This window comes from Papilio xuthus, unplaced genomic scaffold (genome assembly GCF_000836235.2).
Source record: "Papilio xuthus unplaced genomic scaffold, Pxut_1.1 DF827135.1, whole genome shotgun sequence".
Lineage (NCBI taxonomy): Eukaryota > Metazoa > Arthropoda > Insecta > Lepidoptera > Papilionidae > Papilio > Papilio xuthus.
The window spans coordinates 383,575-411,479 of NW_013531514.1; the positions used below are offsets into that span (position 1 = coordinate 383,575).

The 27,905-nt window shown below is 34.2% G+C and overlaps 1 protein-coding gene across 5 annotated transcripts in view; it reads right to left on the reverse strand.

Annotated features, from left to right (window-relative positions):
* Positions 1-27,905, reverse strand: part of br (broad-complex core protein) — an 81,290-nt gene that overhangs the window by 20,581 nt on the left and 32,804 nt on the right. For 4 of the 5 annotated variants that reach the window (XM_013314743.1, XM_013314738.1, XM_013314740.1 and 1 more), the window contains one exon: positions 16,525-16,553. The gene's annotated coding sequence lies outside the window, so the exon portion shown is untranslated. Of the gene's footprint in view, positions 1-8,752; positions 8,942-16,524; positions 16,554-27,905 lie in introns of those variants that run through there. The other variant, XM_013314741.1, reaches the window with a different exon arrangement.

Genomic DNA, 27,905 nt, shown 5'->3' on the forward strand with positions numbered 1-27,905 from the left:
ATACGGAATAGCCAGCATGTCCTCGTATGTGAGTGTATTTTGTTGTTTGCTAAGTTTAATGATAAACGATAGAACGAAGATACAGAAAGAGTGCGAAAGTAGACAGGGCCGTTAGTCTATGTTTGCTAAACAAATGTTTATACGAAGTAATAAAAACGCGATAAGGTAGGTGCAACAAGATAGTGATGGTCGTTTTACTTTTTTAATCGATACATGTCTATTATATTGGATGTTTTTATTATATTACTTAACAACTGAAATATTTAATTTCGAAGTTTTTCCGGCCCTTGATAAATCGAAGTTATCAAAAAATGTAAATGTAAGTGTAGGCAACTTCGTAGAATGTTACGTCATCGGATTTTTTGTTTAGATATAAACTGTCAAGGTTGTGTTTTCGTTATCGACAATCGATATGTGGTGTAGCGTCACATCACTAACCTAGGGCAGGGCTAGTTATCATTTGTGCAGGAGATTGCGAATATGAACGCGCTGATAAGGTGTGCCGAATTAGACTAGATTATAATTTACAGGATAAACTAGTTTCAGTATTTGCTTCTTCATCTAGGATTACATTGCGACGATGAACTCTTTACCGTATCTATTTTATTTGCATTTGAATTATTACAGAAATTACTTTTACTATCATTGTACTTCTTTACTCGATTTACGTAACAACAATTCATTTCGAACACAAAAGAGATTGTAATTTTTTTATATTAGACTAGGCTGTGCCCGCGACTACGTCCGCGTGTCTTTGAGCTGCGCGCGGTACTTGGATATTGCCACATTACTTTATTTTTATAAAATAAACGTAGCCTAAGTTACTCCTTATTTCATCAGCTACTTATCACTAAAAGTCCCGTCAAAATCGGTCCATCCATTTCAGAAATTAGCCGAAACAAACAGTCAGATAGACAAAAATAAAAAAAATATATATTTAGGTGTATGTACCGTATGCATATTCATATAAAATAGATGTAGTAAAAAACGTTTATTTCAATATTACAAACAGATACTCCAATTTTATTTATATGTATAGAAGATAAAGATAAACCATCATTTTGATCACAATCCATTCTGATGGTATGAGGTGATCTGGTCAAAAGTCTACAAAAATTGTATCTGCGATATTTCTTTATGCTGCAAAAAGGTGATATGAATAGGTTATCACAGCAGGCAATTAATTCTGAATTCTTCGTGCAAAGGGTAAACAAGTGGGTCGCAATCTCGTCCGGTGCGAAGCGCATTCCCTTACACTACTTTCACACAAGGGTAGAGTAGTGAGGTAGTGCAGTAGGACAGTGGAGTACTACACTGTTCTACTGTACTTTCTTACTGCTTTCCCTCGTGTGAAGCCTAGCATTACGTCTCGTACTGCGCAGTAAGTCGCCAACGTATTGCGTACGCAGCTGTGTTGTTTACTAAGACCACCGGACGACTCTCTACTATTTAGTTAAACATTCAATTTGTATATCGCGGTTGTGTCATTTTTTAAATATTTATTGTTTACGTCGCATGGTCGCGGTTGACAAATTGTTTGTCGGATTTATGAACTTGCAGTTCGAATTCAATTGCATATCAAAAGCACCTCGACTTTGGAAATCAAATCTTTACTAGAATGAAAGTTGTTAACACGTTCAATGGTACAATGATATCAATGAATGAACTGCCCAGGCGAATCGGTAGCATAACAGGTGTTAAGGCCTTCAGTACCTTTAAGTTTTATGTAACTATTTTATTAAAATGGAACAAACAAAAACTATACGTGTTACGCAAGTATATAATGAAACAATTACAGTTACTTTCATTGATTAGATAGAGGCTTTCGATCGCAAGACACGTCCGCGACACTTATTGTAAAGAACAAACTCGTTAGCAAGCAAATTCATTGTTACACTTCCAAAAACCATTGCATATGAATTGTATTATTGATACGAAGGCAACATAAGTTGATACATCAATGTATAAATGCAACTCATTGTGGTTTTTATTGTCATAAGCAATAAAGGCTATAATTGATTGTGCGATTGTAATATAATGGATTGTACCTTTTGGTGCACTGTATCGTTAATATAATGGTTTTCGCTAACGCAACGTTCTGCTTATTTCGTTGGTTAACTTTGAACGTACGAGGAAATTATGTTTGCGTCCCCGTTCACCTTGATTTTTAACAATGTTTTAATAGTGATGAAATCATAAATTAATGTGCAATAAATATTGTACAATCAACTACAAATCTTCAGATACGGATATGTTTATAATCGAACTACATTATGCGTCTGCCTATAATCCATAAGGAAGGATTCGGACCTCCATTTGGAGCACTCCTGTCCCACCTCTTTCCCCTCTTTTACATTCATTAATCATGCTCGTAGGTTTTAAATACTCTTAATACTGTTATTAGATATATTTACTTCAACTAATATTTAAAAAAATTATAGACTTAAAACGATAAATTGAGCAACGTTGGTAACATTACTGGAAATATGTGTCACAGTATTTAACAGAAGTAAGTGGGTGGTCCGACTTGAAAAATCTCTACATCAAGACACAGTCAAATTCATGATAAAAATACTTTGTGGTTTCGAAACGAGAGAACAATTGACTTCCTTCGTCATATAGCTTACGTGTATGGCTAATTAACTAAGAATAATATTTTTAACTTTTAAAACACAATACCAACAAAACTCATGCCCGTAACCCAGAGAGATTGGCAGAGACTACGGACCTCCATTTGACATGGTCCTGACGTAACTTTCTCGCTTCTTTACCATCTACGCAAGTGTGCACGTCGTTTTCGGGTACTCTTAATAAGAAAATTCTTTAAATAACCATCAACCTACTTTGAAAGTCTTAATCCATGAATTTGCAATAGACAACATTATTTACTTAATCTAATTACAATTTATTTAGGTTTTTTGCACTATAAAATCCCCAAACATTATCGGAGGCAACCGAAATGCTAATTCCGTAGCGATAATAGGTACATTCGTATATAGAAATAAGTAAAAAATTAATTAAAAAATATTGCTATTTTAAAAACAAAATTAGTTTCACCGAATACACTTGAGATTTTGAATGTTTTAACATAAAGGCTACTGAAATATTTTATGTTGATAATCTTTTAAAATTGATAGTAAAAAAATGTTTTATTCTTTTGTTGTATGCCAAATTTTATCGAGATCCGTTCAGCCGTTCTGGAGATACCTTCAAACAAACATCCATCCTTCCATCCATCCATCGCATTTATATTATAGTAAGATCATAGATTTGTTTTCATGTATATAAATATTTTAGATATCTGCAATTACAGGTGAGTCGCCTCCTACCTTTAATTGAATGATGAGAGGTTTCACAGATGGAGAATATTATATAACTTTGGTTTATTACTGCATTTAGAGTAATTTAAGGGCCGTCTTTAGTCACTACTGCAGTTGCAGACTCAGAAGTGTTTATGCTACATTTACTAGAGTAGTAGAGACATTAGTTTACATATGGAGTTAATCATCTTAGAAGACTAGATCCTAATTAACATTTTAGTGGTCACACAATTTAGCTACTGTTTTGCTAATTATTAACAAAATGCAATGATAAGGAAATGGATAAATTCTTGTTATGTGACTAAAATCAATTAAAATGACGGCTGAACAAATTTTCCTTAAATAATACAAACATAACTAGAGTTAATTTATGTAGGTAAGTGGAAGTAATTAGGGAAAATATTTTCTTTCTATTCCTTTGCTACGTCTATGGACAGCGGTCGCTGCACTATCCTGGTGAATTCAGGAGGCATCTTGCTCGTTTGCCGCCTTATAAAAAAACTTATTAACATGTAGAGATACACTGCAAAGTTAAAATTTTCAATATAAGTTAGTTTACTACAAGTTTATGAAAATTGGTTTATCTTTTGATCGATTTAATTAACCGCGGCGTTAAATACCAAAACTCGAATACTATGTCATTTTGGTACCTCTGGGTTTTTAAACATCTGAGCGGATTTATTTTTGTACTAGCTGTTGCTAGCTACGCCGTTCGCGCGAAATTAAAAATAAATAAATAAATTAGTAGCCTATGTGGCTATCCAGGCTTTTTTCTACATCTAAGCCTTTCTTACAGCCGTATCTTTAGATACCTTGTAACAAACATCCATACATCCAAACATTCATATTTATAATATTAATATGATTTTATTTGGTTAATAATTTAACACAATATTTAATGTGATATTATTAAATCGATGTATAAATAGGGAAATTCTAAGACTTAAAACTATGTATAGCATTTTATACGTATGTAATAGTGAATACCAGAATATTAAGGATAAAATGTTTATTGACTCATGTGACATTGGAATTAGCTATTTTTAGACAAGAAATAAAAAACTAAATTTAACAAAAATCTATTGTCATTTGTTTAATACTTAGCTAAAAATTAAGACATAAATTCAAATTAAATTCCGAATAAAAAAACTCTTTTTTTTAAATTAATTGATGATTAAAATTTAACTTGTATAATGTTATAATTTTTGGTCAGATATGTTTATATGTTTTGTAGTTTAAAAAAAAATATATATTTTGTAGTAGACAGTGTTGCGCTCGACTGTACATCTCTATCACTGGTAGACTAGACGAAACGTCACGCAACAGGATAGTCTGCAAAAAACTCGAATCGCCAAACAATGTGCTACATACACATTTTATATGCAATGTATATCAAATTGTTTTTAACATTGGCATGCCATAAAGCATCTATGACCCAAAATATTATTAACAAGAAAAATATTTTAAATACTGAAAACACCACAGTTATTTTTTACTAATATCTGTATTGTGGTTTCAATTTGATGGAACTGAAGATCTAGTCAAGGTAGAGAACTACTACGCGGACGCGAGTAGAATTTCTGTCAGTTATACGATGCATCTAAAAATGCGATAAATCTTACAACTTGTCTTTATCTTGGACTCTCGAATAGACGGCACTGCTGCCTCCTACCGCTTCGGTTGATGCCTTGAGTTAGATGTCAATATGTGAATTTGATATTGTACTAAAAACTTATTATTTAGCCTATATAATATTTCAGACTACACTCAACATCTATGCCAAATTTCATCGAGATCCGTTTAGCTGTTCTGAAGATATAATAACAAACATCCATCTATCCATACATACATCTAAACATTTGTCATGAACTTACCATACGTCCCCACCGAGGGGCTCGGAGCCTACCCTAAGTTAGGGGTGACTAGTGCATAGTCAAACACGCTGGCCAAGTTCGGGTTGGTTGACTTCACACATATCATTGAATTTTATCTCAGATATGTGCAGGTAGCATCACTGTATGCAAATCGGCAATCGAAAGACACATTGGTACATGGCGGGTTTCGAACCCAGGACCTGCAGATTGTAAGTCAAGGGCTTGACGCCTGAGTAACCGACGCTCTCGGTTTCTAATTTTGTTACTGAAGAGGAATTCTTCGTAAGAAGTATCTAGATTTAGACATAAAAGCTAGCAAGAATTGTGGATATGTATAAATAGAAGAGTAGATTGAACTCGTTGTAAAAAGGGTCAGGAAATTATGACGTCATGTTTTTAATTGTATTATGTATAGTATGAAATACGAACGATTAATTTTTCTAGCCGACTACAAGAAATTTATGAAATTTTTCTTTGCAATTACCTCTACATTGTCTTTGAATCGTTGAGAACAACTTAAGGATACGGCTTTGTGGACTTTGACTTACTTATCGTTTTATTGCTCTACTGTTTTTCCTTTGTAATGTTGTTTATGATTTAAAAAAAGCTCAGTAATGAGATAACGTTCTGCTCGACTTCGTCTAGTTGGAAATCATATTATTAAGGCATGTTTAAAATAAAATTAATTTTGATGTAAAATTAAACGTATCAATTAGTAATCATTTACTGAAAACGACAAACGAATTCAGAGTCTTTAAGTAGTTTCACTTAGTGTAGATTTAGTGCGAGGAATCTGTACGGGGCCTCCTTTAGGGACGAAAATTAGACTGTGCGTGCGGTAGTAACGGTGTCCGTAACCGACGAACGTAGCATAGACTTGTAGATGTAGAGTAAAAGATATGGGTCAAATCCAAATAAAAAAACATAATCAATCCATTTATGGATTACAGATTGTTTATTTATTTTATTATATCAATAACTTAATTTTTTTAGCGATTTAGATCTGTTTTAAGGTCGCTAACAGGAGTTGAAAGAAAAAGGTTTACATTGTCTTTAATCCTTATAATATTAAGTTACGTTTCTTTTTATGTACAAAATAATGTATGAAATGATTGCAATATGTTTGTACAAGTTATCGTCAGTGGAAACCCACCCTTATATATGTAAGTACACATGTCAGTAATAAATTATTGTTTATAATCGTGCACGCTTTTCTTCATTATAACAGCATGATAATTGACTTTGTTTTCTACGCACCAATGATATGGTCCTTGACTCATACATTTTGTCGTTATATAAATCAATATGTAGGTACCTACTTTTATGCTAAAGCGCAGTATTATTGAACATTCCGATTGGTGGAATTTGCAAACGGTCTTAAAATTAAAAAAAGCTATACTTTAGTATATTTTTTACTATATTTTATTATATATTCTCTCGATTGAAAAATGGAAGTCATGTTTTATAATCTAAAAGTGTCAATAACATATTTTATACACAATACTACGTCGATTGAAATAACAATACTTTATATTATTACTAAATAAAAGTTAAAAATACAATTAACGAGGAGCAGGCTGTTATCGCAGGAAGCGTCGAGACGCGATCCTATGCAAAAGTCCTAGGTATTGAACTTTGCAAGGACAAGGACAAATCTAGATGTTTGCGTAGTCATTGCTATTTGTGGCGGGAAAATATCGTTGTTTACGTACGCACGTATAATGTTATGATTCATTGGCTTTTACTTTAATTAGGATTACATTTATTTTATGCTTTTGTTTTATAAATATATCAGACAAAATGAAAACTGATAGTAAGCAATTCTATATTTGGAATAGTGTAAATAGCTTATATATGTTAAGTGTATATGTCTTTAAGACATCTTATATATAAAAGAAAGTCGAGTTAGTTACACTATTAATAATTCAAGAACGGCTTTACTGATATGGTTGAAAATTGGTGAGGAGGTAGCTTAGAGCAAGGAGACGGACATTTTCGAATTTATGCCTTGAAGAGCTGCTTTTTATTTAACTTATTTATATATTAAGTTTTGTTATATATCCGGACGGAGTCCCGGGCGACAGCTAGTAGTAAAATAAAAGTGTATAACAATATTCTAAGATAAAATATATCCTTAATTTGAACAAACGCCATGATGAGTGCGATCAGTTTTAAGATTTGAACACATTATTGCGACATCAATTGCAACATATATAATTACTAGCTGCCGCCCACGGCTCCGACCGCACGAAATTAAAAAAAAGAATTAGTAGCCTACGTGTTCTTCCAGACTATATTCTATATTTATGCCAAATTTCATCAAGTTGAGTCGTTCCCTAGAAACTTTGTAACAAACATCCATCCATTGAAACGTTGACATGATAATATTAATATGATTTATTTAGGATAAATAATTAAATAGTAATTCCATTTGAAACTGTCAAATTACGTATGTACTGTATGGTATAGATTAGACGTATTACTCTTAATTCAATAATATTTTAGAAATGTGATCGAGTTAGTTAAAGTTTTGACAGTAAGTGGACACGAGTGCGTTAGTTCATGTACTAGTGATTCATTTCTATGCTCTATCATTTCAGAACTGTTTAGAGAAGGAATATGTAGAGATAAATTGATGTATATACACAACACATATCAAAGTTTAAACTTAAAACTATGAATTTATTAATTAAATAAAACACTTAGGAGCATCGAAGATATAAAAATACTTATTAGAAATAAGGCTTTATAATTTGGTTGTTGATTTACTTCATTGATGTATTTAGATATAGCTGTTCATATTATCTTCAAACTCAAAGTTGCAGTGTGGTAAGATTGAAAACATATAAAACGAGTAAACTTGAAGCGCTTAGATTAATTGTCGAGTAATTTCTACCTTCGTAGCAACTTAAAATTCTGATTTATTTATAACAATGGTAAATTATTGCACTGTGAATATACGAAAATAAATAACGTCTATCAATTATTATCTTGTATTTATTAGTTTGAAAAATAACAAATACACCTCATAGAAATATAACTGGGTTCGCTCGCCCAAAGTTTTTTTTATAAGAATAATAAAATGTGTGTCAGGAGGTTTGAATACACCCTCTTAGCACGAATTATACTATATTATCTGTTTTATATGTTTATTATTTTTATAATCGTATTTGTATAGTTTTTATGAAATAAAAATGAGACTTTCGCGCCATTTTTTAATATATTAAAAGCGTGTCGCATCGTGTCGACGTCGCGTCGTGTCGACAACACGGCGAGGTATCTCGACATTGGTCTATAAAAATATGTTATCTTTTCTAAGAACAAGTAATGTAGCAATACAACACTTGTCATTCATCGACAACTAATAAGAGTGGCCGTAGAAAAATACTAAATGAACGGCGTCCGTTGTCCTAAAACGAGGTTATCCGGCGCGGTCTAACACAATTTTTGTGCAAATAATATTATCATTTGGCACGACCTTGCTCCCAGCTATCACCGAATTTTGCTAGTTCTAACGTCATAATTGATAACCGAGAGAAATAAAAAAATAGTACTCACCCGAAACCGCGCAATCCTAGCGGCGGCACTACACTTCACATTAAAAACATAAATTCCTCGCAAACAAAAAAAAAACTAAAATGTCAAATTGGTAGTTCACTGTTGTCGGGTCATGTCAGGCTCGTAAGTGCAACGTGTGTCGGTCTAGTGCTGCGAGCGTGGTGCTGCACATCGCGCGGTCGCCGGCAGTCGCCGACTGGCGGCGCGCACGCACGCACGCCCCTCGCGCCCCCCGCCCGCGCACCTCGCACACCCCGCGCACACCCGCCGCGCAACCCGCACCGTGCCGAAAATGCGCCGCGTAAAAATATGGCGGGGGGCAACGCGTAAAAACTGAAGGGGTGCTTCGCGTTTCTCGCGCGAGGCTGTATGCTAATTAGGGTTGTAACGGATACATTTTCGCCATCTCGACGGACAAAATTTCCCTATTGAACTTTTACGTTATCTTATTTATAACGCAACTTTCTCTTCAGGACTTTTCAAAACAAATTTATTGCAAAATCCAAATATTAACAAAAGTATAGTCTCTGGATAAATTATAATATTTTACAGTTAATATTGTAAACTATTACATCACTTCGTAGCAACTAAATACTCTATTCGATGTATAGAGAAACCGGATTTAAAATTTTGAAGAAAAAAATCACTAATTACGAAAGAGAAAATAAAATTTTCGGCTCGTGTCGGCGGTGCGTTTCGCGACAACGTTTTCCTTTCGGCTCCTAAACAAGTACTCACGTACAGCCCTATGCTAATCCATCGTACACTCGCCCTTTTTCCGGGGTGGGGGCTGGGGATGCAATTAAAAAGCCGCGCGTGCGTGGGGGACGCGATTAGGATGGAGACGGAGAACGGAATGAGTCTGTCACCGTTTTTTACTTTTTTCTAGTCTGGTGTTCTATGTGCGATTGCTCCCCTCGCAGATAGACGCGGAATCGATGATCGTCTGGACGGCCGATGTCGTTACCGCCTTCTATTTGTTTTTTCTTCTATTTTCACTCTTTCCTTGTGTTTGAATAAATTAAAAAGGAATAATTCAATGGACTACGGATATTTGATATTAAAATTGTTAATAATACTAAATAAAATCTTCTTAAAAGAAATTTAAATAGTCGTTGATGTTTGGATTTATCTAGAAATCTCAATGTCACGATGGCTATAGCCAGTTACAGTTAACGACATACAAAGAATTCGTTGAACAAAATGAGACACAAGTACACAAAGCGGGCGAGCAGAGCTGAGCGCGTAGTCAGGGGTCGTGCAAAGCTCAGCGCGCGAGCTTTGCAAGCTACGAGCTGCAGCGCGCGAGCTTTTGACGCGCTTTCGATGCACACTTAAATACACGTATGTGTGTAACTATCGTAAACGACTTTTGTCTTTCTTATTTTGTACCGTGTTCTTAAATCTTTTTATTTGTAAAACACTAAACCGATTCAATTGTTATTTACTTAATTATGCAAACATTGACCTTAAGTATGTACTATATATAATATAATATATTCCGTATACGTATTTTGTGTGTAGTTTAGCTCAGTTTAATTAGTTTTGATGTTTCAAGAAAGTTTTAATAATTTTATAGTTTACGTGTAATTAACTTGACAATTTTTATTATTTGATGACTGAATTTTAAATTTTCATTTTATAACTGTCTTAATTTAGTTGTATATGTATATTGTTTATGATTAAAATATATAATAAATTAAGGATTATTTATTCTGATCCTATTTATACTTCTATGTACTTGATTTTTTAAATTGTACTTGAATTCGGTTTAATTTTTTTATTACATATTTATAATTTGTGCTTTTTGCTGGAAAGGAGATCAAATACGGAGACATAAAGTTTACTAATAGTTGAAGTACAATTTTGTGTCTTATTTGCTGCTTTTCGTATTAATACAACTACTAGCTGTCGCCCGCGATTCCGTCCGCGCGGAATTAAATAAACTGAATGAGTAGCCTATGTGTTCTTCCAAACTATATCACATCTATATCAAATTTCAGCGAGCTCCGTACAGCCGTTCTGAAGATACTTTCAAACATCCATCCATCCATCCATCTGAACATTCGCATTTATAATATTAGTAATATTGCTAAACAGGTACTTGTATATAATTATCTCTCGTGTATAAACTTGAACAGAAATATATTAATTAAAACTATTACTAAATTTAGATGTAGTTATAACAGCTGTTTAAACAATTACTCAAACGAGTGTCAGATATACGATACTGTAGTTAAAAGAAAAACAATAATGAACTTGATCAGTTTTTTTTTATCAATTAAATACATAAAAAGATGAAATGCAGATAAAACGTACCAAGTGAATTAATTAGGTTATTCTAGGCGAAATAATTTTATTGTAAAAATATATTCTACTCTAATAATTGTTCCTGACTTCTCATGTGTTTACAGATATATTTATAACATTTTTACTTAATTAAATGCATATGTTATTCCGAGATAATAAAGATAGGATAATTTTAACGAGGAAAGATTTTTTTTAAAATCGAAACAATAGTTTTTGAGTTAGAAATGTACAATAATTCAATTCTTTACTCTTTTATGTTTATTTAAACGATATATGATTTACAAATAGGCACATAGACTAATTTGAAGCATTATCAATTATGACTGTAATTAAAAATGTGTATTTCGGATAGTAACTTTAATGTTTTTTTTTGCTTGGATTAAAATATTTAAAGTTTGCTAAAATATCCTGTGACGTATTCTGTTAATTATTGGTAACTTAATTAGTAATTAATTATGTTTAAATATTAAAAAATTACTAGTTTCGTAGTGTAGATATAAATTTAATGTTTTTATGAATGCGTGCCGAATAAATCTTGTCTAGATTTTGCTTAGGATTATTAACATTTTTAAACAAACTTAATCCGGTATGTTTAAACATTTTTTGAATCTTAATTAATTATTACATAGAAATTATTTCATTTATTAAATTAAAACAAAGCTGCTTAAAATATTTGTTATCTTAAAAAAATCCCTAACGATTTTAAAATTCCAAATACAAAATTTTGGTTTCGCTTAAACATTGAATGCGGTTTAACGGTCACGGATAGGTGCAAAATCCTTAGCTATTCTTGAGAACTGATTATTTATGCAGGTTTATCTAATGTCGAGGCCCGGGCCCGTGTGCAGCGCGCCTGGACCCTCGGACAGTTCGACATCGCCACATCGCTATTAGCATCATAATAGTTTACTCTACAAAGGGTTGCAATAATTCGTAGGACAAATTGAAATTATAACATTAACATCCTAAATCACAACATTGCAAACTTTAAATATTTTTGAATATGATTCAAGTTATTACATGACTGTTGAAAAGAAAAAATAGCATTTTTACACCTGATAATTAAAAAAAATCTGTTGTGTGGGGTTATTAAAATATTTTTTTTTCTATCGTTATGTTATGTGATAACACTTACCTTGTTTCTCGACGAACTCGCTCGACGTCAAAACGTAACAAAAACAATAAACAAAACATCAACAAATACACTAGAAGTCAATGTCCGGTAAGGCAACACCGCGCCGGATAAACAAACGAGGCCGCTTCGACGTCGGCGTCGGCGAAGTGCACTAGTAAACGTAAAGAAAAACAAAAAATATATATGTGCCGCGTGAAAAGTTCGTAGGCGAGACCGGACGCCGGCCAATCCGTCACGCGAGCGCGCCGGCCACACACGCACCTCACTAACTTTCGACAAACTTCCACCGAAAACTTTCGCAGACACGCGCTCAAAGAGTTCCGCCGAAACGAAGAAAAATTAAAAAAGTACCGAGACCTCGGAGTTTAAATTTTAATTTGTTTATTATTTATTTCTTGTTTTATTTTTTTTTTGTAGTGCGAGGGCTATGTTCTTTTTTTTTGTTGGTGCGGCGTATCGGAAGCGTCCTCCCGTCCGGCCGGGTCCGGCGAGTCTGCAATATTAACGCGGGCAGCGTCCACCTTTTGTAATGAAACGTTCACACATGCTTCCGCATTACCGTACCGATGCCATCAATAATGAAGCCGGGCGGGTAAAAAACAAAACTGGGCTCCACTCCCGCCGAGGCGCCCGCCGACACTACAGCCTCCTCGTCAAAGATCAGAATTGCATATCTGGGTTGCGTTAATGAGAGGGGTGGGGAGTCGGTGGGGGGTCGAAAAAGTGGCACCGCTCGCGCGCGAATATAAATTCATCGCCAAAAAATCATTACGCGGGGGGTGGTATTACGGGGTTCTCTGCGCGGAGGTTCGTTCGTATAGTTTTTAAATCGGGCGCTCACTCGGCGGCGCGCCGCGGCGGGCGAGGGCCGCGCCTTAACTGATGCCGCGTCTCAGACGCCTGCACTTGCACTATACCTTGTTGTCACGCATGCGACCCGCACGGCCAAGGCACGCGCCGACACGCGGGAAACTTCCCGACTGCCCAATGCCCTATACACTACTTTACACTACCTGCTGCCTACACCACATCTCACAGTGCCTTTGGCACGTCTATGCAAATTCCTCTTTTCGTCGACGATCGTAATCAATTTGTGCGTAGGCAGCGGCACACTTCCGCGCACGCACACACGCACGCACGCCGCCACGTGTGTGCGACTCAAATTAAATCTAATACAAAATTGCGTTTTATTATCACGCTAGTGCGTGTAGGAGTGTGTAGGGGAGTACAATGCGAATTCGCGCCCAGTACACTCAGGATAAGCTTTTCTCATTAGAGGAATAAAAATTATATTAATTTACATTATATAATAAAAACGAATTACTGAACAATTACCTAATAATAAATTTAATATTTATTGGAAGAGGTTAACTTGTAGGAACACACTGTATCTATTAAATTGAAGGTACGACGTAATATTTATATTACATACATTACATAAGAAATTAAAAAATCAACAAGTCGCCAGAGTTCCCGCCATTTCATCTTATATAACTTACCGATTGCCTTAAATGATTGTGTACTATACATTTGAATTTTAAAAAAAAACCTCTCAAATTTCGTCCAAACTACACATTAAGGTAATGCGATCGACTGTACTTTAAACACTCACACAAGTATAATGTTAAAAATGAATTACCAACACAGGCTCCGCTGCCTCCCTGCTACACTCATTTTCATTTCGATGTTTTTGGGTTTTTGCGCAGATGGGGGGAGAGCACCCCCACTCGGGGGGGCGCCACCCTCGCCCTATGAAAATAGGATATATTTTTATGTTTTATTTGCCGGAAGCCCGTAGCTTAGTTGCATGTTTATTAGAACTTTTTATTAGTAGAAACAATACGGCGCGGGTTTTTTTCGCATTCTGCCGCTGTGCCGGTGTGCTGCTTGCGGTTGATTTGTGAGGACAATTCTATCGGTTATAGTCACGGAAGCATTTATTTTGATTGGCCATAGTTTATATTTACATCGGTATTTGAAGATTGCATGGGGTCGCATCCTTTCCCTGAATATGAAATTCCTGCGGCCGCGGCTCGCGACCGCGCCGGGGTCATTACGTAAATTATGTTCTTGCGACGACATTGTTTCTAAAATAATTGAATGGATTGAAATTAAAACATAAATTTTACCCAAAATCAAGGAATCAATAAAATCAATAATTTCTTTATTAACAGTGTAGTGACTCACGTAGAAGTCTCAAACACATTTATTTGACTAATTCTTTAAGTAAAAAATAGTGCAAAGCAATTATTAGTGTTCATTAATATAGAAGAAATCACAATTATTTAGTTTACTAACCAGAGTAGAAACACGTTAGAAAAATTATTTGAAATGGGAGTATCTTTAAATCTATCGATACATAAACTAAGAACACGTAACAATGAACATAAACCAGCTCAATTATCCCAATCCAATTCGAAAATTTACAACACCATTTTACTTATCTCCATAAAAATAATCTTTGTCTTAAGTCTGTCGCAAACAAGAAAAAAAATATCACAAAAATTGTAAGAAACGTAATCTGAAGAGAGAATCGTAATTAGTAGCAAGTATGACGGTAAATTAAAAGACGTTCAGTGTTTCCGCGCGACGTGCTACGCCGGGACAGAAGACGGGACACGACGGGACAAGAAGGGACACGACGTGAAAATAGAACTCTGCAACCGGAGAAGGGTCGTAGTCTTTTTCTTACAGGTATAAATACGAACAAAGTCGCTGAATTTTCAAAGGGATCTTGAAGAATCATATCTCGTCTAACCTAAAGGATAACCTCTGTCAGTTTGTTTATAAGTACGGCTACTCGATTTTTTATAAGAAAATAAAGTATTTTAATGTTAGTTATAATAATAATAATAAAAAAAGCTACTTACTTAACAACTATCCTCCATATAAATCTTAACCCTTAACTTAACCCTTGGATTTAATCAATAAGTTGACAATAAAAAGTTTAATCACTTAAATTGGAAAACTTTAATTAACTAATAAATAGTGGACTTTATTTAAGTAATATTTAATGAAACTAAATTTCTTTATAGCACAACTTTAAGTCCTATAATAATTTCATTGTAAAAAAATGAAAGTTAAACGGGACTAAGAAAGATGACGTACAAAATCTAAACTCCCTAACTCTCGAGTTGTGCCCTCTAATACTTTTTGTTACATTCTACGCATAAACTACGTAAAAATTATGTTTCACAAAAGCCACAATAAACGGGTACCCGAGACATTTGCTGCATCTGTTCTTGTTATCGATAAAGGTTGTATCGTATAAGTATATTACTCTATCTAGCATAATTTTCAAATAGCTAGCGCAATCGTAGACGCGTAGCGTAGCGCTACGAATAGTACAGCGTAGTAAAATAGTGCAGTGTCTAGGTTTTGTTAATATTCTTCTTTTAATATAATAAAATTAAATATTTTTATGTCATTAGGTACACTGAATTGATTTTTTTAAACATATTTTAGTATTAGTTTATTGCAAATAATACCAAAGTTAAAGTATCAATTGTGTAGACAAAAAACAAATTAGAAAGTTGCACAGGATTTGACCATCATTAAAAATAATGTTATATAACTCTAATAAGCAATCCTCATATTTTTATTGTACATTTATCAACGAAAAACTAATCGCAGTGTGATTCGCATCGCTATTTGACATCCGGTGGAGGTGGTGAATATTCAATGCCAATATAATCAGTATACTATATTAAAAGCAAGTTTACAAGGTTTTTAATGTATATTGTAGCAACATGCTTATCTTTAATTATACCCAATTTAGTTACCAAGCTTATATTTTTTCACCTGTAGAGAAGTAAAGTCGTGTGCGTTGCCTAGTTTGCGATAAAAAGAGATAAACGCATCGGATATGAGGAGCAGTCATTTTTCCACCAATCGGAAAATTATTGGAAAAACTAGCAAATGAATTTATTATAGCGACCGCGGGGTGCCTCCCTACCCCTCCCCCCACAATAGGGGTATTATTTTATACTTATTATGCCGATATCACATGACGGTTTAAGCTGGTGCACACAATGGCAAAAATCCACTTTCATTATAACGCAATCCCTCTCTAACCTTTACTCTTTAACCGGATGCGATCGTAATCCAGCATTTTAATTTATCGCTTTTAATTTGATTGGATCTAGCTATAATGTTATATGCTCTATGGATTGTCAGCTTAATAGACATTCAATAAAATTAATATTAAAATTGTAGATGACATTTTCAAAGAAAACTTATTTTTTTATAAATTAAAGGTCACAGTATATGTCTGTACTTTATTAATGTCTATCAGTTTTTTTTTGATCTTTATAACAAATTATCTTACCTTGAGGAAATCTGCCAAAGATGATGCACCTGCAACAATTAGGAAGTATTATTAAAAAAAATATCATAATCTGTCACATTTTTTTCTTTTTATTTTTTTAGACTTTCGTTCTTTTGACCCTATTAAAATGTCACATTTGCCTAATAAATAATAAAATAAATAATAATAAACTCTATCACATTAATTGATGCCCTGCTGTATAGTCGCATTATTAGCTTTTGAATCGTGAAGAATATAAGGTTTATGATGTAACTATTTTCCTGTAGCTGTCTATCATAATTTCTTAAAGTAGAAGTCTAAAATAATTTTATCAATATTTTTATAACCTTAGAATATGTAATTATGAGATCGCACTAAAATATTTGTCCTAGATATGCATAATATATTTGTAACTTCACGTAATGTGGGAGAGATGGCGCCAGCTGTGCAAACGGAGTAATGTCAAGTCTATTAGACCGAGCACCTGTGTCAATTTAGACACGATAAGTATTTGGCGCTGACGTTTTCGGTTCCGAATTAGGTATCTATTCGTAAATGCCGAGAATCGTTTCTAAGTATTCTCCTAGAATAAATTCTTGCTACTTTTTAAATATTTCTCTTTTTTTGATGTTTTCGGTTCGTACAGTTATTCTTTTTAGGCCTAATTTTAGTCTTCTTCCTACTATTTCTTATAAGGAATGGATGGTAAGGGGATGTGGAGTTTTTTGGAGGAGGGGACGCATATGCGTAGGTCCGTAACGCATATGCAATTACAGATGTCATAAACAATGTCTGCTTCACAATTTTTGTGAATTTAGTTGGCCGCTTACTCGTTTCCCACCCTATACTATAAATAAAACTATTTCCTATGATGGTGTCACTTCGCTATGTTTCCAAGGATGTTGCTTACTCATTTGCTACATAGTACTTCTTACTAATATTATAAATGCGACTTTTTAGATGAATGGCTGAATGTTTGTTTAAAAGTATCTCTGGAACGGCTTTTGATGAAATTTGGCACACGTATAGAAAATAGTCTGGAAGAACACAGAGGCTTAATAAGTTTATTTTTAATTCCGCGCGGACAGAGTCACGGGCGATAGCTAGTAATACTATAAAATATCTTCGATAAGGTCGACAGCAATTAAAAGGGCCGCACAGTCTTTATTATCAGAATATTTGATTGGTTAAAGGTGAGTTAAAGAGTTTTTCTCTAGGGAATTTAAAATTTAAATATAGCATAGTGTGGGGAGGCTAAGTTAGCGGTCCGTCGACTGTTTGCAGTCACTTTTAAAGCAACATTTCCATAACACAAGAATTTGTAACGAGAACTTTCAAAATTCGATGAAGAACGTAGATAAGTAATGTAATGTTAGTACATCGAAAGGTATAATTAATTTATTGTTGTTTGACTTTCAGACCTAACTTTTTTTTAGTCATTTTTTTGATAAACTCGTCAAATATCGTTGTTTTATAATTATAGCGTTGGTTATTTATAAGTGGCCAGAATTATAATAATTAAAATACTACAAAATAAAAACTACGTCAATTGAATAAAAGTAATTTTATTCTTTTCGTGGAATGTCTCAATGATCTACTTTCGGAGAAGAAATCTAGTGTCAATTTGAATAATATTAGATAAAAAGATATGTACTAGATCATACTATGTATATACTCTTATGTACTTATGTAAGCTTTTTAATTTAATATAAACATAGGATAATTAATTAACAAAAAAACTTGAAATAGAAAACCACGCGGAAACCCATATGGAGACAATATAAAGACTCCAACGAACGTTGAAAGTGGAATTTAAATATGTAAGGAATTAGGAGAGGGGTTTCGGGTGTAGGGTGAGGGGTGGGGTGGGGTGAAGGGGGTTGGAGAAGGTTTTTCAAAACTAGAAAGAGATGAACACGCTTTAGTATCGCGATCTGAGCCGCGGCACGGCTTCTGACAGCGCACATGAGAGCAAATTAGAAGGGGTGAATCTTAAGATACCCAAAATTTAGAAATTATTGCTAGCATATTATGTTATTTATCTTCATAAATGTAGTTTACTAGGACAATGAGCATAGGTATTTATTACTTTGTTAATAATAGGTAAGGATATAATAATGAAAACGTAAGAATCATTTAAAAAACTGCACTCAACCAACGCTTTGCTTTAGAGACATTCTTTAAACTAACAAATAAATATTATTCATTTAGTAAAAAAAATTAATCTTATTTAGTTTAATAGCTATGTTTTTTTCGTATAATCACGTCTTTACTCAAAATATCTATGAAAAATTCTATTGATTTATTGTAAGAATAACTGTAATGAATCCGTATTCTGTGATCTCATGTATGAGGCACGCACGCGCCGTAATGAGTGCGCGCGGCGCGGGCTCGGGCGGGGCGCGGGGCGGCGGGCGGGTAGTTAGACAATTTTACAACTGCGCCGCTCCGTTTTTTGGGAGACTCGTATCGCTAGGTGTGTTCTCATAGAATTTCTAATACGGAGATTCGTCTTCTAATTGTACCTACATGCAAGTGCTATAGTACATTATCATCATCATACACAATTATAAAATGCTACAAGCATATTATTTGTGAAATTTATTTAAAAAGTAATAAGGTTACTTAAGCGAGAGAGGTGTGTCCGGACCGCGCTAAACGGATGTCCGTCATCTTTGCCTACCCCTTTCGGTTACGGTTACGAGTTATGTTGTTGTTAGTAAAATTAATCCCAGAAATAACAACCTCAACTCATAAAATTTAGACCTAGCACAATTATAAAAGTATACAAAGATTAATTAAAACATTTCGCAATTACAATATCGTCAACTTCAATGTCTCATCTGCTGTACATAATCTATGGCGACATCTGTAGGAGAGTACAAATTTGCATACGTGGAAATAACTTAGGGGGTTACTCCACACGAGCGCACGTTAATGTGTGCACGTATTGGTAACTTAGAATAAGAAAATTTCGTAGACGTCACAGGAAGTCATTAAGTTAAGGTAACACTGTGAGATATTGACAGCCTCTCTGAGGGTGGAACTCTTTATAACGAAAGCCTTAATGTGACACACTTTATTAGATTCTCACAAGAAATGAATTACTTGAAATGAAAGTAATTTCTATCTAAAATCAAAAGCTAAATTAGTTAGGGAAAATATTATTTTACAATAATTTAAATTGTAACAACTTCCTATTATTAACGCGAACTTCTAAAATATCTTAGAACTAATAAAGGAAAAAAGTTATTAAGATGGTAGTTAATTTTACTTGAAGGATTTCGTAGAAGAGGATTTCTATGGGCGCTTGCCTGACTTATTGACATAGAAACGTGAACCTTATTTAATATAATGAACTATATTTTCAATATTTTCAGTATCCGTACTATAAGTATTCGTACTCAATACTTGGCTAGTCAGTGAATACGCATGTTAATTTGACACGGTCCTAACTAAACACCCACTTCTTCTAAATATAGTTCATTGAACTATCCTTGTTTTATTTAAGAATTACTACTATATTACTATGTGACCAAACGTGGGTTTCTGAGACCAAAATCTTTGTATAAACATATCGTCATCCCTGTCATCATCTTTGACAAAACAGAGATAACATTATGTTGGTCTCGAAAACCCACGGTGACCAAGTCATTAGTATTACACAAATGTTGTTAAATACTTGTGATGGCTTTGCATCCTGTCAAAAAGACAGACCACTATAATATACCTTTCGCACTTTTAGTAACTATTCTCTTTTAAGCCGGTTTCTCTTTCATTACACAGATTCTAAGAGCTTCTATGTTATCACTGTGAGTACACAGAAACTGAATTGCCTACAACACTACTGTGTTGTAGGCAATTCAGTTTCTCTTGAAACCTTTTTTTCTTAGACGTCGCTACTTCTGTTATAACTTTCAGTTTTTAAAGTTTTAAATCGTTTAATAGATGAACTAAACAGTTAAAAAATAAAGCGATTGATTTATTAGCTTAGTTCAAAAACGTCAGTTTATTACGGGTATGGCGTGATATTGACCGGCCGACGGAGCCAGCAAGCTGCAGTGTCGGTATAGTTTTATTTTTTTTTAAAAAAGCGAACGACCTTGAAAACCTATTTCACATGCCCTATGTCGGAGCGGATTTAAAAAATGGACGTATTTTTATTCGAACGACACGAAAAGTGAGAGTGTGAGGAATTTTTAGTGTGCCTTTTTTTCACGTACGAACAAATGAATGAAAAATATTTTTTAGGCCGCAACCGGTTCGCTCGCAAATTTTAGAGATCGCCGTCTGTGTGCAAAATAAAAGAAAAAAGGTACACAAAAAATGACTATGGCCATCGGCATTCGGATTTTTCATCCGGTCTGTCTATTTCGCACTGAAAGTGAAATAGATTTCGGTTTCGTGCTCATGTGTCTAGTTTATTGGCTACATCAAAATGCTTTTTTTTAAACGTAGCTTCCGATTTTTTAACAGCAGTTATTTAGGTTGACTGAATGTTCATTTTTGACCAAATATCTGAAAATTCATTTCCAGCTTTAATTCAAAAGGTACAGCTAAAGATTGTGGTGTTTTACTTATAACCAACTAGCTTTTGCCCGCGATTTCATCCGCGTCGAATAAAATTAAACCTATATAGTAGCCCATGTGTTCAGTAAGACAGTGTGTTACATCAATACAAATTTACATCTAGATCAATTCGAAAAACATCCATCTATACTTTCACATTTTTAAATATTATAAGTCACATCTTAGACTAATGTTCACTTTTATAGAAGTTCGGTATGAGTTGTAGTTACTACGCTAGGAAGTAAAACTTATAAAGTTAATTTTAATACTGTGTTGACATCAAGCTACAAAAGATTGTACTTAATTAGTTATTATTCTTATTCTAATTATTCGAAAGATGAAAATCACATTGTGAATTTGTTATAGAGACAAGGATAGTTTAAAGTGTATGTGCTTCTACGATTCTCTCTAACGTTTCTCATTAATTTGCTTCCATTTCAATGAAACATTAGCCGAGAGATATTTTCGTTAGGTTTCCTCCACCTATATTCTTACTACGAGCTTCAATTGCTCTAAGATCTGTCCGAAAACATATTTTTGTATCTATTTTAGTGAATGACAATGAGAGGGATAGCAACATGTTTTCTAAACTTTTTTCGGCAGTGGATACCCATGATTAGAAATAACAAAGGTATTTATGAGAAATTCACTAACAAAAGGTACATAATGTTACTATATTGATGGGAAGTGACTAGAAATAATACTAAGGTATTTCAAGTAGCTAGTAATTTAATCCTTTTCTTTCATGCAAGAGGAGTAAGGTGTGAGGTTAAGTTTAACCCTAAAATAACTAATTAAGCTGATGATTTGCGGTAAGTATAAAAAAAATATGAGATAGATTCCACTAACAGAGCGGCATATTTTGACAACTCTAACGCAAGGGAGCTCACACGACAGGTCCGTAATAAAAATTATATGCTCCAATTTACGATGGTGGGGGGAAGGGGGGTGATGAGGCCAAAAATGCCCCCCTCGAAACAAACCCCCCCTGATTGCGGGATCGAATCTCGCTAAACGAACGCCGCGGCCGAAGGGTGAGCGAAAAATTTCGCGAGAGCGGCGCGGGGAGGGGGCCGCCCCCGCGTAAAGCGCGATACAGTTTTTTCGCTATTATCCCGACTCGCGCCAACTATGTGCCGGGTGGATTTGCGAGTAATTATTAAATTTTATTCGTAGCCGGCGACTGTCGGCAGCCGTGCATTACTGTAATGCCCCGAGCTGCCCCGCTGCCGCCCCGCCGCTCCCCGCCGCACCCCGCAACACTACACCGGGGATAGAAGTTGCCGCGATAGCCGGCAAATTTTTTGTCCCTAACTAGACTCGGATATAAAATGTGTTTTGAATTAACGTACGGCCCCGGCTGGCGTCCTTTGTGTTGCCGTTTCATTTGAAAATTTTCGCCATTTTTCCTACTTTAATTCGAAAGTAGTTTGGATTTGCATGTTCAAAATAATTATAATCTCTAGCTTATTCTTTTTAACGTATAGTATTTTTTTTAATAGGTGTTGTTTAAGTTAGGTTCCTTGTTATCGCTTTGTCTGAAAATAATACTATTAATGGAAGTAAACAGATACTTCAGAAGAAAACCATTGGTCTGTGAATAAATTAATATCGTTATTTATTCAGTTTCGAAAACCGGGCTGCTTATTTCGCCTTGATACGCCTAAGAGGTCAACAGAACCTGCCGTAGAGACGCCTACGACGTAGCGTAGTACTACGCCGTAGCGTTCCTACGTTTTCTTTACTACAGAATTTATTTTTGTTTATACAGTTTGAGGCCAAGGTTTCTTATTAAAAGTACTTATAGATACTTGTTGATATTGGTTCAAACGACGGAATATTCTTTATTAGATTAAGTTTGATATTTTATCGATTTATGAGAAGAATAAAATGTATTTGCATTGAATTCTATGTTGTTTGAATTTAGCCAATAAATTGCGAGACCTCTGATATTTAATTCAGCTACGTCACCTAACTTTCATATCAGAGACTAGCATATCTAACAAATATGAACAATCACAAATCTTATTTACATTATCTGCCGTTTTTAGTAGTCCTATAAAGTACCTTAACTTATATCTCAAAATACCAACCGATTTTAGATTTAAAGTTAAAGGGATGTGTCCTTTAATGAACAATCATTTAGAACAAATAGTTTATCAGAAAATATAAGAGAACTACGATGTCTCGAGACGATCTGACGTAATATTAATTATACCTCGTACAGAGAGTAACAATAACGTATAACCTAATAAGGAAACGAGTCTTGTTTTCCTTGACCGAGTTATTTTTGACCCAGTTCCCGTTATTCTAAAATTATAACGATTACTCCAGAATAAGAAACTGGGCTAGTGACCTGTAACGTTGATGAATGTTTAATAATACATTATTTAAATATCTTTATATTGTATTCATTGAAATTCTTTCAATTTATTTCTCAAAGTGTAAGTGACGTTATCTAAATTTATTTTTGCGATACTGACTGAAATGTCATTTGTCTATTCTTGTGCCTAAATATATGATTCTAATACAATTAAGTATTGTAAATACGTCTTTTAATTATTATTACTTTAAACTCAATTCTCTATCGTAACTATAAGTATAGTTAAATGTCACCCAGATATATCAAATCAAAGTAGTAACATTTTGAGCATATTTGTTCATTTCCATAAAATAATTTCATTGTATTTAATACTTTTAATAGTTTATGAACATGTAGTGGACGCATAGCTTCACCTATCCCATATTACTATGAAGAGCAACATAAACAGTAAGCAGAATTCCAACTCAAAGCGCAAAAACAGCGAGCGATTCGCGGAGTCGCGTCGCAAAAAGCTCCGATACCCGATCGCACCGACATATGTAAAGACAATTCTATATTGTACTCATTTCAACATAATGCATAAACATATATGTCGGAATGTAGGCGTCACATCAGCCCCCCCTGATTAAAAATCATGACATGCGCAGAGTAATTTAAAAACTAGCGGAGGCTGGGTTAATTTTTAAGTATTGATCAAAAATTGCGTATATGCACACACCGAGGTTGTGTCGGCGGGGCCGGTGGGGGAGGGAGGTGGCGGGGGGTGGGTGAGCCCTTCTCTGTGCGTGAATTAGAATTTTTTTGTTGGAAATTTGTCATTAGAAAGTTCTTTTGTTGATACGGGTTGGGTTTTATTTTCTCTTTTTCATTTTTTTTTTGAGTTTTTTGTAGTCGATCGCTTTTTGCTTTTTGCGCTCGCCGCCATTTCGTTTTACTAAGTTTCATTATTGCATATCGTTTGTTGAGTTTTACATTGTAAATATTTGATTTTTTTTAAGTATACACGGATTTTCTGAATATAAAAGGGTTTTCTCTTTCGTTTTTTTATTATTTAATAGTATGATTTAGCATTATGATTAGTAACGGACAATGCGCTTGCATTTAATAGTTTGCTGTACTGGGAAAACAAATTAAAATTATCTTGCAAATAATAGTTAAGACCTCAAACTCGAACTAGATTATTTTTTTCTAACATAAACAAAGTTATATTTTGTACAGTAAAACAATTGGTGTTTGAAATAACAAAAGAATAAGGTTGGGGGCGACACAAACTCTTGTATCTATTATTCGAATTATTGTTTCATAATAAGCGGTTTTCTGCAATCTGTCGAATAATAACCCTTACAATATTTTTCACACGAGAGTTTTAGTTACAAATAATAGAAAACATTAGGTCTTTATGTCATAAAACTGTGTTATTGAAAAATTAAATAGCTCATGAATTTACATGTAAAAATTATAATCTGTTAAATTATTTTATTAATAAACGACTGACTGAAAATAACAATATTTTTGCAGATAATTCGTAATAGATATTATAAGAAACAGTCGAAACATTGTGATGTTATTTGATTCATACCTTTCTTCTCATCTCAGGCAGATGTTAAGAAAAGCTACCATATTGTGAGATAAAATTCTTACGAAATTTCAATTATTTACAATTAGCGAGAGCTAATAAATGTGTTTCCTTAAGGAGGTTGTGCTAAGTAGGTCGTATGTTAAAAAATCAACCCTCCGAAGCGGTGTAGCGGGAGGAGGGAGGAGTAGAGGAAACGGTGACGTTCCCCTTATTTTCTCATGACATTTGCAGTGCGTGTTCCTTAACGATCTTTTCAGGATGCTGGAGAAGAGAGCTCTATATGGACTTATTATTTAATTAAAATGGTAAATGAATAACTTTATGTCACTAAGATATTTCGTAGTTAATTAGGTATAGTAATTTTCTATATAAGATTAGTTCTGTTTCTTGAATATTTCTTTTTTATCAAGAAACCTTAATTTAGGAGTAATGCGTAAGAACGAAGAAGAGTCTTTACTATGTGTTTGATTGGAAAGAATAACATTTTCTAGTCTGATTTGATTTTAATAAAGTTTTATTAAGTTAACTGCATCTTTGTAATATTCAATAGAAAGTATTCAAGTCATTTAGTCTGTTTTAATGTTGCTTTTGAAATTTATTTGATAGCGCATTATTTGAAAAAAGCGTAGTGTCTACAAAATTACATTGGCTTCTAAACTGCACATATATTTGGTAAATGCGGCTGTTGTGAGGCTTGACCTGATTTAAAGTCCTGTAACAAGATTGCTTCTAATTTGGCAAAGCTTTGGCACATGTATAAAATATATGTGACTGCTGCCAAGGAAGTTAAGGCGGTATTATTTTGAGAGGCCGCAGAGGTAGACGATATTTCATTTTAATTTCATTGGGGTTCTGTGTGATTTGAAAAATAAAGACAGATTTTAGTTTTATCATCGACATTCTTGAATTATATTATTAAAATTAAATTCATTTTTTCATGAGTGCCATTAGCTAAGGTATTTTTTTTAAAGTTGTTTAAATTAATATAGCAAATAAATAATTATCAGTTACTTTCAGTATATAATTGTTCAGGTTCATAATTGATGTAAACTGATCTATTTTACTTCACTAGTTTAAAGTACTATTTTGTTTCTTATATACAATTACATGATAAAATTATAATGAGATGAAAAATGTTTTAATACAAACTACCAAAACTTAAAGCCTTTAAGCAAATCGAATGTACCGTATTTGTAATAGATAAGACAATAGACGAGGCTTTACGTGGCGATGTGTGGACCGGAAACGTACAATCGCACTAAGCACCGCACAGCCGGCATGTGAGGAATAATTTAAAAATACGCAAAATACAGGCACTTCTAACCGTGGGGGCGCGCCAGCCTCACCCCCGCGCTTTACGTATTTTTCGGTATGCGTGGCAGGTGGCGCCCCCTCGGGTGGTTCGTTAAAAAGCTCCCGAGTACGTAGTATTATAAAAGTTGCGCCTACCGCGTGTAAGTAGTGATGGTGTGGGGGTGGGGGTGGGGAGTGGGGGGTGGGGGGCGCCACCTAGTTAGACAGTTAAAAGTATGCGGTATTAACGGAACGGAAATGAATATACGAATAGGTAGGTACGAGTTTTCGGGAGGCTGTGATGTGACGCCGCGGGTTAGGTTATGAGACGGCTCCTGCCCGCTTTTATGTTGTTGTTTTATATTTTTTATTTTGTGTGTCGCAGCCGTTTTTGTTATTCGTCCGCCGAAGGGTCCCCTGTTTCTAACTTCGTATTTATGGTGTGATGATTCAATAGCGCTATCGGTACACTTCTGTTCTATTTGTGCCTTGATTCAATGAACCTTTGCTAATTTTATGGAATTATATTTTGTTGTTGCTAGCTTACAAAATAAAAACGCATAAAAACTAAATTATTACGACAACATCACGCAACAAAAATTAAATGTGGTAATTAATAAATCAATCAACTTTATAATTATTTACTTGCTGTATACATAATTATATTTTATAAGTACTCTATAATTAGTTTATTAAATAATAAAATAAAATATCATCATCCTTATGAACGACATATTTGTAAACATGGAAAAATTTAAAAATTAACTGTTATTAAATTTATTAAAATCAAACAATGCTTTGAACAAAATCAGTGCAACAATACGCTATATGAAAGCGGGCGGTTGAGTCGTATCCACTAAATTTAATGTTCTCTACAGCTATTAATCCTCTAACTGCGGACCGAACATAAAGCAAAGCGCCTGATATTTTACAATAGCAAAACTAATTACTGTGTTGTTTAAAGTGCTGTAAATTTTTCAATAGGCGCTTGCAAATTAATTTACATTTTTATTACATTTTGGTCATTTAATTAAAATCTCTAGTATTCTATAACTGTATTATGGCATTATTCAAATTTTGAAAATAGTTATATTATTATAAATTGATTGAATAACTTTTTTTGGAGTTAACTTTATTTTTCAATGTGCAGGTTCAATGAGGTATTTAAATTTATACTATTTTCATTTTTAAATCATAAACCAGAGTCATTTCATGACAAGTAAAAGGTGCAAGTTTCATATGAAAAAGTGTGTTATTTTTACCCCTTTGCTAGTGCAGTACAATAGGCAGCGGGAACGCAGCGGCATGTAGGAAAACATAATGAGTGTAAGGGACGCGCCCGCCGCCACCGCCGCCACCGGGCCACTGTGTCAGTCAAGACAACGAGCAACGAACATTGCTTACTTGCAAGGACACTCAGTTTTTGTCTTTTACCGTTTTGATAATACAGTTTGTCTTTTTGCGACTTTTACTTTTTATATTAGTTTTAGTTTTTAAAGCGTTAAGTCAACACATAGTTGACCGATAATCTGATTAATGTTGTTAGTGTCCACTGGAGGGCGCCATCTGTATATCCTTACAATGATGATCAATTGATAGTAGATCATTATAATGATGCTACTTTAAGAATGCGATATG